This window comes from Pongo pygmaeus, chromosome 6 (genome assembly GCF_028885625.2).
Source record: "Pongo pygmaeus isolate AG05252 chromosome 6, NHGRI_mPonPyg2-v2.0_pri, whole genome shotgun sequence".
In the NCBI taxonomy this organism is placed as follows: Eukaryota; Metazoa; Chordata; class Mammalia; order Primates; family Hominidae; genus Pongo; species Pongo pygmaeus.
The window spans coordinates 71790913-71805408 of NC_072379.2; the positions used below are offsets into that span (position 1 = coordinate 71790913).

The 14496-nt window shown below is 36.8% G+C and overlaps 1 pseudogene; it reads left to right on the forward strand.

Annotated features, from left to right (window-relative positions):
• Positions 1 to 5982: 5982 nt before the first annotated feature.
• Positions 5983 to 13413, forward strand: LOC129041553 (transcription factor IIIA-like; annotated as a pseudogene).
• Positions 13414 to 14496: the final 1083 nt, after the last annotated feature.

Sequence of the window (14496 nt, forward strand, 5' to 3'; positions counted from 1 at the left end):
TATATATCATGATACTGTATTTTTATTTGCGCACTTATCAAAATTATGACTACACAAAGTTTTGTATAATTATGCAAATTCTTCATAGATCATATACTCACACAATTCAAAACATGTTCATGCAGTTTAAAGTTTCCAACCTACCCTGGGTGCCTTCCAATAAAATTCACCGACTTCTATCTGTGACTTTCACTTACCATCATAGTTAATTATTGTCAAATTTTTAGCATATATACACACATACACACAAACACACACACAAACATACTTAGCTTATCAAGCAAATACAATAGGATTCTTAATTTCTACCTTTTTTTTTTACATACAGGTTGTTTTTAGATGCATTGTCCTGTACTTTTTTACTTAACAGTGTACTCATAAAATAATATAAAGCTTTTTGTGTTACTTCATAAAATAATAATACTATATATTTGTTGAGTTTTTACTAGAGCACAATGTACTTTTATAGCTACGCCATGTACTGTATATGGTGTATTCATACACCTATGGCGTTTCAGGTGTATTAACTATTATTGAGTACCTACTGTGTTTTGGGTGCTGTTCTAATAATTGGATATACAACAGAACACTGTAGTTTAAAAACTCCTGCCTTTGTGGCATTTACTTTCTAACATGAGATAGCTTGAAGATATTGTTGTTGTTAGGGTTTTTGTTTGCAGTTTGTTTTTTCCGTACTTACCATTTCGTTGAAAAGATGGTTCATAATTTAAGGAACACTTACTGCTATTACCAATAATTAAACTTTCACATTTATAGTTTTAGCATGGCTTTAGAGATAGCTGTAGAATAAATGTTCCACAGTGGGATGCCTAGATTAGAGGTATTTGAATTATAACTTTTGTGCATTTTATCAAATTGTCATCCATAGGATATATAAGATGTTTCTATCTATTCTTCATTTATGGAATATTTTTATCAAGCATGATTGCATAAATTTCCTGATGTGGAGTTCATTCTCACATTGTTATGCAGAAAATCCTATAGAATCCACAAAAATCTATCAGACACATAAGTGAGGTTAGTAAGTTTTCAGGATCATATTGTCTGTGGATAAAGACAGTTTTATTTATTCTTTATCCTTCTGGATGCCTATTACGTATTGATTGCCTTATAGCACTGGAAAGAACCTGCAGTACAATTTTGATACAAACCAAACCCAGACAAAATCATCACAAAAAAACAATCTAACAATATCAATTCATGAATATAGATATACATATTATAAACAAATCAAATCTTACAATATAAAGAAGATCATACATCATGATCAAATAGGTTTATCCCAGGAATGCAAGGTTGGTATTTGAAACCAATTAATGTACTACACCAATATTAACTAAACAGAAATTCCTATGGGAACAAAAAATTTTTTTGAAAAAAATTTAAATTCCATTACTAATAAAAATCTTCTTCAAACTAGGGATACCTGTATAAGGGAAGTTCCTTAACCTGATTAACAGCATCATTGAAAAACCTAAAGCTAACATTATGCTTAATAGCAAAAGACTAAATGCCTTTCCTTTAAGTATAGGAAAGAGACAATGCTGATTGAGACATGAAAGACTTGGAAAGAACTTCAAAATAATTTTTTTTGTTTGTTTCCACTTCCCAAAATTTCTCATCTTCATTTTTTGTGTCTAGAATTTCATATTTCTGATGCTACTGAAAATTTTAATTTCTAATTGTTTATTGTTAGTATGTAGAAATGAAATAAAATATTTGTATGCTAATGTATCCTGCAACCTAACTTATTGAATATATAGGCATATAGATGTTCGTAATATTCTCTTATTATTTTTTAATTTTTCAAGAATTTTACTGATACAGCATTTCTCATTCTTGATATTGGGAATTTGTGTCTTCTGTGTATTTTTTTCTTTTCGGTCTTGCTAGAGATTTACCAGTGATATTGACAATCTCACAGAACATGATTTTAGGTTTATTAATTTCTGTGTATTCCTTTCTGCTTTGTACTTCATCAATTTGTGCTCTGGTCTTTATTTTTTTTTCATTTACTTTGACTTTGCATCTTTTATTTTTCTAGTTTTAAAAAGTGGAATTTGAAGTCATTTATTAAAAACTTTTTTTTTTTTTAATTTTAAGTTCAGAGGTACATGTGCAGGTTTGTTGCATAGGTTAACTTTGTCATAGGGGTGTGTTTCATCACCCAGGTTTTAAGCCCAGTACCCATTAGTTGTTTTTCTTGATTGTCTCCCTCCTCCTAGCCCACAGTGTGTGTTGTTCCCCTCTATGTGTCTATTTGTTCTTATTATTTAGCTCCCACTTATAAGTGAGCATGTGGTATTTGGTTTTCTGTTCTTGTATTAGTTTGCTAGGGATATGGCCTCCAGCTCCATCCATGCCCCTGCAAAGGACATGATCTTGTTCTTTCTTATGGCTGCAGAGTATTCCATGGAGTATATGTACCACATTTTGTTTGTCCAGTCTACCACTGATGGACATTTAGGTTAAGTCCATGTCTTTGCTATTGTAAATAGTGCTGCAATGAACATATGAATGCCTTTGTCTTTATAATATAATAATTTATATTCCTTTGGGTATATATCTAGTAATGGGATTGCTGAGTTGAATGGTATTTCTGTCTTAGGAATCACCATACTGTTTTCCACAATGGCTGAACTAATTCATACTTCCACCAACAGAATATAAGTGTTCCTTTTTCTCCACAACCTTGCCAGCATCTTTTATTTTTTGACTTTTCAGTAGTTGCCATTCTGACTGGTGTTAGATGGTATTTCATGGTGGTTTTGATTTGCATTTCTCTAATGATCAGTGATGTTGAGCTTTTTTTATATGATTGTTGGCCGCATGTATGTCTTCTTTTGGAAAGTGTCTGTTCATGTCATTTGCCCACATTTTTATGGGGTTGGGATTTTTCCTTATAAATTTGTTTAAGTTCCTTATAGATCCTGTGTATTAGACCTTTGTCAGATGTACAGTTTGCAAAAATGTTCCTCCATTCTGTAGGTCATCTATTTACTCCATTTATAGTTTCATTTGCTGTGCAGAAACTCTTTAGTTTAATTAGAACCCATTTGTCAATGTTTGCTTTTGTTGCAATTGCTTTTGGCTTCTTTGTCATGAAATCTTTGCCCAAGCCTATGTCCTGAATGGTATTGCCTGTGTTGTCTTCTTCCAGGGTTTTTATAGTTATGGGTTACATTTAAGTATTTAATCCATCTTGTGTTAATTTTTGTATATGGAGTAAGGAAGGGGTCCAGTTTCAATCTTCTGCATATGGCTAGCCAGTTGTCCCAGCACCATTTATTGAATAGGGAATCCTTTCCCCATTGCTTGTTTTCGTTAGGTTTGTTGAACATCAGATAGGTGTACAGTCATATTTCTGGGTTCTCTGTTCTGTTCCATTGTTCTATGTATCTGTTCTTGTACGAGTACCATGCTGTTTTGGTTACTGTAGACCTGTAGTATAGTTTGAAGTCAGGTAACGTGATGCCTCCAGCTTTGCTCCTTTTGCTTAGGATTGCCTTGGCTATTTGGGCTCTTTTTTGTTCCATATGAATTTTAAAATAGTTTTTTCTAGTTCTGTGAAAAATGTCAATATAATGGAAATAACATTGAATCTATAAGTTACTTTTGGCGGTATGGTCATTTTAACAATATTGATTCTTTTTATCCTTGAGCATGTAATATGTTTTCGTTTGTTTGTGTCCTCTCTCATTTATTTGAGCAGTGGTTTGTAGTTCTCCTTGTAGAGATCTTTCACCTCCCTAGTTAGCTGTATTCCTAGGTATTTTATTCTTTTTGTGGTAATTGTGAATGCGAGTTTGTTGGTGATTTGGCCCTCAGCTTGACTGTTGGTGCACAGGAATGCTAGCAATTTTTTTACACATTGATTTTGTATCCTGAGACTTTGCTGAAGTTGCTTATCAGCTTAAGAAGATTTGGGCTAAGATGATAGGGTTTCCTGGATGAAAGATCATGTCATCCACAAACAGGGTCAATCGTGTGTGTGTGTGTGTGTGTGTGTGTGTGTGTGTGTGCTGAATTGCATCCCTCCAAAATTCATATGTTGAAGTCTTAACCCCTAGCACCACCTCAGAATGGGATGGTAATTGGAGATGGGATATTTAGAAATGTGATTAAATGAAAATGAGGTCATTCAGGTAGGCCCTAATCCCATATAACTGGTGTCCTTATAAGAAGACGAGATTATGACTCACTAAATACAGAGGGAAGAGCATGGGGAGAAGAAGATGGCTATTTACAACCTAAAGAGAATGTCTCAGGAGAAACCAACCCTGCTAATGCCTTAAACTTTTAGCCCTAGAATGATGAGAAAATAAATTTCTGTTGTTTAACTCAGGTTGTGGAACTCTGTTATGGCAACCCTAGCAAACTAATTTATCTATCTGTCTATCTATCTATCTATCTATCTATCTATCTATCTATCAATCATATATTTACCTTATCTGTCTATTTTTTATGTGTAAATATGTGGAGATGTATACTGATATATTTGATTAAAAAGTATAAAATTTGTTACTTTAAATATAGACAGCTTATTTTATATCAATTGTACTTCAGTAAAGCCACTTATTTTCCTTAAATTTGTACAATATACCTGTGAAAAGGCATAGAATTTATTGTAACTGTCACTATCATTTATTCAATATAAAAGAAATTATAGATAAGTATATTAATTTATCATATTTGCTATATATGCAACTTTTGAGAGTCATCAACAAAACAAAGAAAGCATAAATACCTGTTCTTTTTTATGAGATGCTTTTTGTTTGGGCTTATGCTGTTGTTTTAGCTAGTAATTTATGTCTGTAGTTTCTTGGGAATTTAGAAATGGAAAAGACAAACACTTTTTTTCTTCCTGTCTCGGGAATGGAAATTTAAAATATGTAGGTAACTTTCCTAATTCAATCATTTTAGAATAAGACTTTTCAAAATGAATTAAAAAAATTAAAAATTATTACCACTATTAATTCATAATCCTGTTTTACCTGTGGTGTAATGTAGACATATAGTTTTTGGTTTGGGATTTTTAATTTTTTAATATCTTTAGTCAGTTTTGAGGTTCTGGTTAGACTGGTCAATTGACTTTCTCAGCACCTGATTTCTTCCACACTCCAACCACTTCCTTAATCAGGTTCTTACACTGTGGGTCATTATGCACAAGCCCTAATTGCCCCAGGCCAAATACCAGACAATTAGGCACAGCATTATAACCAACCAGAAGGCAGTCTGAGAAACCTAGCTAACCCCACCTTGCTTGTCATGGATACCGTAAATAGCTGCCTCCTACAGCTCTCTTTTGCTGCTACCCTGTCCCTGAGTGCAATTCCCTATATGGCCCTGCCTGGCAGCCTTCTCTTATTAATAGCTGAAAGTAATAAGAAATTCTGCCTTTCATGTATTTGAGTGACAGTGTGTTGTATCCTTCCATCAAAATAATCCTGAAATCTTATAAAACAATTCGCTCCGTGAGCATATAGCATGGCCGTGACTGCTGACTGTTGGATAGCTTTTCAAGAGGCTGCTCTTGGCTTACTAATTGGTTCCAGACCTCTACGAGAGTGACTTGGACAGAACTTGAGCTTGTGCTTTAGCCTTGTTGCCTGCTGCTGTGTCTGTCTGTGCTTGCCATGTATCCCCACATCTCTCAGAATATTCTAATGAACAGTGCTAACAGATTAAACTCTGGAGGCTCAATAAAAGCCTTGGTGGAGGCCCATCCCATGGATATGGGAGTGATGGGGCGCTAAAACTGCACTTTCTGGCATTGGGCATTCTATCCTCTTTCTAGTCACCGTGTTCAACAGAGGCTGACCCCAGATGCCCTTACCTCTTTGTTTCCTTTTTTATTACGTATACCAGAAATAAAATTCTAAGCCCACTAACTGACTGATAGACCCTCTCCATGGCTGACGGCATTCCAAAGTTAACCTGAAACGCTAGTTCAGGGCCACGATGGGAAGTAAGGGCTGGGCATGCCTCATTATACTCTCCTTCCTTTGAAATTCAGGCACAACTGACCAGCGTTAACTTTTTTTTTTTAATTATTATTATACTTTAAGTTTTACGGTACATGTGCACAATGTGCAGGTTAGTTACACATGTATACATGTGCCATGCTGGTGTGCTGCACCCAGTAACTCGTCATTTAGCATTAGGTATATCTCCTAATGCTATCCCTCCCCCCTCCCCCCACCCCACAACAGTCCCCAGAGTGTGATGTTCCCCTTCCTGTGTCCGTGTGTTCTCATTGTTCAATTCGCACCTATGAGTGAGAACATGCGGTGTTTGGTTTTTTGTCCTTGAGATAGTTTACTGAGAATGATGATTTCCAATTTCATCCATGTCCCTACAAAGGACATGAACTCATCCTTTTTTATGGCTGCATAGTATTCCATGGTGTATATGTGCCACATTTTCTTAATCCAGTCTATCATTGTTGGAGATTTGGGTTGGTTCCAAGTCTTTGCTATTGTGAATAGTGCCGCAATAAACATACGTGTGCATGTGTCTTTATAGCAGCATGATTTATAGTCCTTTGGGTATATACCCAGTAATGGGATGGCTGGGTCAAATGGTATTTCTAGTTCTAGATCCCTGAGGAATCGCCACACTGACTTCCACAAGGGTTGAACTAGTTTACAGTCCCACCAACAGTGTAGAAGTGTTCCTATTTCTCCACATCCTCTCCAACACCTGTTGTTTCCTGACTTTTTAATGATTGCCATTCTAACTGGTGTGAGATGGTATCTCATTGTGGTTTTGATTTGCATTTCTCTGATGGCCAGTGATGATGAGCATTTTTTCATGTGTCTGTTGGCTGCATAAATGTCTTCTTTTGAGAAGTGTCTGTTCATGTCCTTCGCCCACTTTTTAATGGGGTTGTTTGTTTTTTCTTGTAAATTTGTTTGAGTTCATTGTAGATTCTGGATATTAGCCCTTTGTCAGATGAGTAGGTTGTGAAAATTTTCTCCCATTTTGTAGGTTGCCTGTTCACTCTGATGGTAGTTTCTTTTGCTGTGCAGAAGCTCTTTAGTTTAATTAGATCCCATTTGTCAATTTTGGCTTTTGTTGCCATTGCTTTTGGTGTTTTAGACACGAAGTCCTTGCCCATGCCTATGTCCTGAATGGTAATGCCTAGGTTTTCTTCTAGGGTTTTTATGGTTTTTGGTCTAACATTTAAGTCTTTAATCCATCTTGAATTAATTTTTGTATAAGGTGTAAGGAAGGGATCCAGTTTCAGCTTTCTACCTATGACTAGCCAATTTTCCCAGCATCATTTATTAAATAGGGAATCCTTTCCCCATTGCTTGTTTTTCTCAGGTTTGTCAAAGATCAGATAGTTGTAGATATGTGGCATTATTTCTGAGGGCTCTGTTCTGTTCCATTGATCTATATCTCTGTTTTGGTACCAGTACCATGCTGTTTTAGTTACTGTAGCCTTGTAGTATAGTTTGAAGTCAGGTAGCTTGATGCCTCCAGCTTTGTTCTTTTGGCTTAGGATTGACTTGGCGATGCAGGCTCTTTTTTGGTTCCATATGAACTTTAAAGTAGTTTTTTCCAATTCTGTGAAGAAAGTCATTGGTAGCTTGATGGGGATGGCATTGAATCTATAAATTACCTTGGGCAGTATGGCCATTTCACGATATTGATTCTTCCTACCCATGATCATGGAATGTTCTTCCATTTCTTTGTACCCTCTTTTATTTCATTGAGCAGTAGTTTGTAGTTCTCCTTGAAGAGGTCCTTCACGTCCCTTGTAAATTGGATTCCTAGGTATTTTATTCTATTTGAAGCAATTGTGAATGGGAGTTCACTCATGAATGGAAAACAAAAAAAGGCAGGGGTTGCAATCCTAGTCTCTGATAAAACAGACTTTAAACCAACAAAGATCAAAAGAGACAGAGAAGGCCATTACATAATGGTAAAGGGATCAATTCAACAAGAAGAGCTAACTATCCTAAATATATATGCACCCAATACAGGAGCACCCAGATTCATAAAGCGAGTCCTGTGTGACCTACAAAGAGACTTAGACTCTCACACAATAATAATGGGAGATTTTAACACCCCACTGTCAACATTAGACAGGTAAACGAGACAGAAAGTTAACAAGGATATCCAGGAATTGAACTCAGCTCTGCACCAAGCGGACCTAATAGACATCTACAGAACTCTCCACCCCAAATCAACAGAATATACATTTTTTTCAGCACCGCACCACACCTATTCCAAAATTGACCACATGGTTGGAAGTAAAGCTCTCCTCAGCAAATGTAAAAGAACAGAAATTATAACAAACGTCTCTCAGACCACAGCATAATCAAACTAGAACTCAGGATTAAGAAACTCACTCAAAACCGCTCAACTACATGGAAACTGAACAACCTGCTCCTGAATGACTACTGGGTATATAACGAAATGAAGGCAGAAATAAAGATGTTCTTTGAAACCAACAAGAACAAAGACAAAACATACCAGAATCTCTGGGACACATTCAAAGCAGTGTGTAGAGGGAAATTTATAGCCCTAAATGCCCACAAGAGAAAGCAGGAAAGATCCAAAATTGACACCCTAACATCACAATTAAAAGAACTAGAAAAGCAAGAGCAAACACATTCAAAAGCTAGCAGAAGGCAAGAAATAACTAAAATCAGAGCAGAACTGAAGGAATTAGATACACAAAAAACCCTTCAAAAAATTAATGAATCCAGGAGCTGGTTTTTGAAAGGATCAACAAAATTGATAGACCACTAGCAAGACTAATAAAGAAGAAAAGAGAGAAGAATCAAATAGATGCAATAAAAAATGATAAAGGGGATATCACCACCGTTCCCACAGAAATACAAACTACCATCAGAGAATACTACAAACACCTCTACACAAATAAACTAGAAAATCTAGAAGAAATGGATAAATTCCTTGATACATACACCCTCCCAAGACTGAACCAGGAAGAAATTGAATCTCTGAATGGACCAATAACAGGCTCTGAAATTGTGGCAATAATCAATAGCTTACCAACCAAAAAGAGTCCAGGACCAGATGGATTCACAGCCGAATTCTACCAGAGGTACAAGGAGGAACTGGTACCATTCCTTCTGAAACTATTCCAATCAATAGAAAAAGAGGGAATCCTCCCAAACTCATTTTATGAGGCCAGCATCATCCTGATACCAAAGCCGGGCAGAGACACAACCAAAAAAGAGAATTTTAGACCAATATCCTTGATGAATATTGATGCAAAAATCCTCAATAAAATACTGGCAAACCGAATCCAGCAGCACATCAAAAAGCTTATCCACCATGATCAAGTGGGCTTCATCCCTGGGATGCAAGGCTGGTTCAATATATGCAAATGAATAAATGTAACACAGCATATAAACAGAACCAAAGACAAAAACCACATGATTATCTCAATAGATGCAGAAAAGGCCTTTGACAGAATTCAACAACGCTTCATACTAAAAACTCTCAATAAATTAGGTATTGATGGGACGTATCTCAAAATAGTAAGAGCTATCTATGACAAACCCACAGCCAATATCATACTGAATGGGCAAAAACTGGAAGCATTCCCTTTGAAAACTGGCACAAGACAGGGATGCCCTCTCTCACCACTCCTATTCAACATAGTGTTGGAAGTTCTGGCCAGGGCAATTAGGCAGGAGAAGGAAATAAAGGGTATTCAATGAGGAAAAGAGGAAGTCAAATTGTCCCTGTTTGCAGATGACATGATTGTATATCTAGAAAACCCCATTGTCTCAGCCCAAAATCTCCTTTAGCTGATAAGCAACTTCAGCAAAGTCTCAGGATACAAAATCAATGTACAAAAATCACAAGCATTCTTATACACCAATACAAGCATTAACATTAAAACAGAGACCCTATGACTGATAGAACAGACTCTTTCAGTCTGATCAGAAACATTTACAATCTATTCTCTCTGAAGCCTGCTACCTGATGACTTTACCTGCACAATAGGAACCTTGATCTCAACAAACCCTTATCTTAATGCAGTCACTTTCTTCTATTCCAGATCTTTAGATAAACTCTTTCAACCAATTGCCAATCAGAAAATCTTTGAATCTACCTATGATCTGGAAGCCCCCACCACTTCAAGTTGTCCCACCTTTTCAGACCAAACTAATGTACATCTTACATGTATTGATTGATGTCCTCTGTCTCCCTAAAATGTTTAAAACCAAGCTGTAGCACAACTGCCCTGCATATGTTGTCGGGACTTCCTGAGGCTGTGTCACAGGCATGCCCTTAACCTTGGCAAAATAAACTTCTAAATTGATTGAGACTTGTTTCAGATACTTTTTGCTTTATAATCATTAATTAGGGCAGAATGATGATTTGTCCATGTGTTTCAGGCAACCTTTGTGAAAAAAGATGTTGGCTGGGTTCCCCCATGGTAAAGAAATGGCACCCCTGTCTCATAGTCAGTGTTGCTCTGGTCGGGTAGCTGTCGACCTGCCTTCTTTGCTGCATATTTTGTTGCTGTTTTTAGGGAACTTCAAGTTCCCCAGATCCTCAGGAATATCATGGGCTGCCCTGTTGGATACCAGCCATTCAATATTTAACCCAGAGAGGCTGTCTGTGGCAAGGAAACAAATATCTCACTCCAGCAACCCCCTTCTGAACACCTGCAAAAGTTACCCAGTTGCTTAAATGATGCAAGGCCCCTAGCCAGTGTGATTGGGCTTTAGTAAGTGCCCCTGCAGGTCAACATGCAAAGGGACAAAAACTTAAAGGAACTTATTGCCTGTCCCAAGGAGAGGTGACTGCAGCTCTCAAGTGAAATCCCATTCTTTCACAGGTTGACTGGGAAGCCTTAGGATGAAGAATGGCTGCATACGAGGCAGGCCACTGGGCTGCTTCCCCAACTCCTTTCCTGTAACCACCCTGGTTTGAATTATGAACTATTAGATACAGATGGAAACTAAAAACCATGACTTCAGGAGGCTAGAAGCCCAAAACAGAGGAAAAATAATGGAATAAAGGGAAAACCTTGATATAGGAGAAGAAATTTTAAAATAAATAGTGTGTGTGTATATATATATATATACATATTTTTTTACTTATATAACTCTGTATATATACGTATACACACAAAAAAATTTGTACATAATTAACCCAAATAGAAATCCAAAAATCTGCTAAAATATTTTTTATAACACTAATATAAAATGTGTACTGATTGGGCTTTTTTGTCTGTAAAAGATAGGTTCTAACTTAACTTTAAGATCTGCTAAAATACACCAATTGACAAAGCTTTACAGACTTAATCATACTGGGTCTCAACTTAGAATTTTACTCAGGGATCTTGCTAAATTTAAACATAATACTTCCGATATTCTCAGTAGAGTAACTAAATATAAAATAGAGCCTGGTCCAGTAGTACATGCCTGTAGTCCCAGTTACTTGGGAGGCTGAGGAGGATCACTTGAGGCTAGGAGTTCACGGTTGTAGTGAGCTATGATTGCACCTGTGAATAGCCACTGCACGCCAGCCTTGGCAACATAATGAGACCCCCATCTCTTAAACAAACAAACAAACAAACAAAAACTTTAAAAATTTTTTCAATAGAGAAAAAATAGGTATTCTTTACTTTAATTATAGTGTTTTCTAAATTCCATTTTGAGCATATATGTTCTGATACAATGAGCAATGCATTAAAATTAAATAAAGATTTTGGTACTGAAAAATTAGCCTGAGAAACAAGACCCTGTGGCCCCCCGTATTAAAACAGTTAAGATGTTCCAATGTAAATTTTAAAAGGAACTTCAAGAATTTAAACTTATTTATATAAAACTTAACTAATATTTGCAAACCTCAAAAAAAATAAATAAAGACAGACGCCTCAGGGTGGTTTATTACAATGCTGTGGTTACATCTATTGTGATCCTCATGCGTAATACCTAATATTATTAAAATTACTCACATCATTTAACTAATAACCAGTAAATACTTTGCTATTATAGATTTTGCTAATATTTATCTTTGGTGGCTATTTCAATGACCCCCTTGACTGTATTTTGCCTTTATCTCCAAGGAAAAAAGTATGCTTTTCCTAGGTCACATTATAGGGCACCTCAACAGTGTTGCCATTGCATGCAATCTTTGCAGACAAGATCTCAACTGCACCCACCTTTCTCCAGCAGCACAGGTTTGATATTAAGTTGATAACATCTTCCCCTAAAGAGTTTTATTTGACATACTCATTATAAACAAAAACTTTCAACATCTTTTAGTTCTTTTTTTCATTCTGGAGGCAATATATTCCTATTTACAAATTCTACTTAATGTCTCTGATACTGGTGTTTCCAAATAAGCTCACCTTAATTGGGGATCACTCAAATAAAAGGCTCTAAATTCTTTCCATCTTAAATTTAGCTGATCCTGCAGAGGCCTGTGACTACAAAGGGTGTGGCAAAGCCTTCATCAGGAGCTACCTTCTGAATCGCCACATCCTGATTCACATTGGAGAAAAGCCTTTTATTTGTGCAGCTAGTGGCTGTGATTTAAAAAAAAAAAAAATCCCACACAAAATCCAACTGGAAGAAACATTTTGCATGCAAACATGAAAATCTGCAAAAGCAATATGTATGCAATTTTGAAGGATGTAAGAAGACCTTTAAGAAGCATCAGCAGCTGAAAATCCATCAGTGCCAGCATGAAAATAAACCCCTATTCAAGTTTAACCTTGAAGGATGTGGAAAACACTTTGTTTCACCCTGCAGGCTGGGAGGACAGATGCAGGTTCATCAGAAAATTGTATGTCAGTAGGGATGTTCTTTTGTGGCAGAAACATGGACAGAGCTTCCAAATCACATGAGAGAAATCCATAGAAAGGAAATAACATGATGTATGCCAGAAAACATTCAAATGTGAAGATTATCTCAGATAACCTGTGAAAACCCATGCCTCAGAAAGAGATGTATGTCAACATCCAAGAGAAGACTGCAGAAGAACTGTATTTAATCTCCAGAACTGTCTTCTTTCTTTTCATAAGGAGAAGCACCCATTTATGTGTGAACACGCTGGCTGTGGCAAAAGGTTGGCTATGAAACAAACTCTTTCAAGACATGCTATTGTGTATGAGCTTGACAGGAAGAAAATTAAGATCAAAGTAAAGCTATCTTCTGAAAAATGAAATTTGGCCTCTCATCTCAGTAAAATATCCCTCATAAGAGGAAACAAGAACAAGGTTTATCTTTGCATAAAAATGCAGAGTCATTGAATTGTATTGATCTCGACAGCTTCAATACTTACTCTCTGCTAAAAATCAGATTTCTTTGTTTGAAGGACTACAGACCAATGAGCTCAGTTATTTCCCCTCAGAAGTATATTTTTTTGTTATTAAAATCATTGATTTAGGAAAAAAAGAATGGCAGACCCTTGATAGATTCACTATAGAAGATTTAGCAACCTCTGTTCATACCTCCTGAAGTCTCTGGACAACCTATGATGGCCATAGGTAGCCCATGGACTTTTGAAACAAGAAACTGACCTTCCTGACCCTGTGCTATATATAGCATGAGAGCAAAAAATGTTGGCCACATACTGGGACCTCCTGGAAATAGAGGCCCTTGCAGACCTTGAGCCTGTGATTCTCCATAACCAGTTGCCCATTATGCCTTGGGTCATAAAAGCAGCGTCCCAAAAACTCAGCACTGCTACTGAGGCCTGCTTAATATAATATGGAGCCGAACCTAGTCCGTCTGGATTATTAACCTGGAAGGGGTGGTCTCCACTGTCAGTTCCTTGACAGATGCAATGGTGTTAAATGAAGTCACCTTTCCCTCAAACCCGTTGGCTATATGAACAGCCCCTTGGGATTAACTGAGTGTTCAGCAATGGGAGTTTGTAGGCTGTATGGATGGCACTGTCACCATTGTAAGTGATAGAGCTCACTGAAATTTTGTTGCTTTATCTCCTGATAAAAGGACAGAACCCCAGGGTCAGCATGATTGGCCGGACTTCAGGTAGTCATCTTAGCACTGGATGTGCTTGTCAGCAAATTGCCTCACAAGCAAATGTTCACAAATTATTTGGCCATTGCCTAAGAGTTGTCCCTTCAGAGTAAAGAACTCTGTGAATCCCTTGCTTCAGATATGGAAAATATAAATCAAAAACGCGCATATCTCTCTGTATACTAAGGCTGTAATACGAAGCTTCTCTAGGACACTCCTTTTTCCCCTTGGAGTTCCAGACATTAGTGATAGTAATCAAAGCACACATTTCATTTCTCAGAATCACACCAGGCTCTCAAAGAAGGCATTCAATATAACTTTCATATCCCAAATATGTCCAAGAAAACTGGTTTAACTGTGAGGCCTAATGGGCTCCCCAAAGAACTTCTATTTAAGTTGCAAAATAACCAATTAACCCCTAAATGGATATCTCAGTCCTGCCCCAGGCATTAATATCTCTCAACTCAAGGCCCTTCAGCCAACTCAC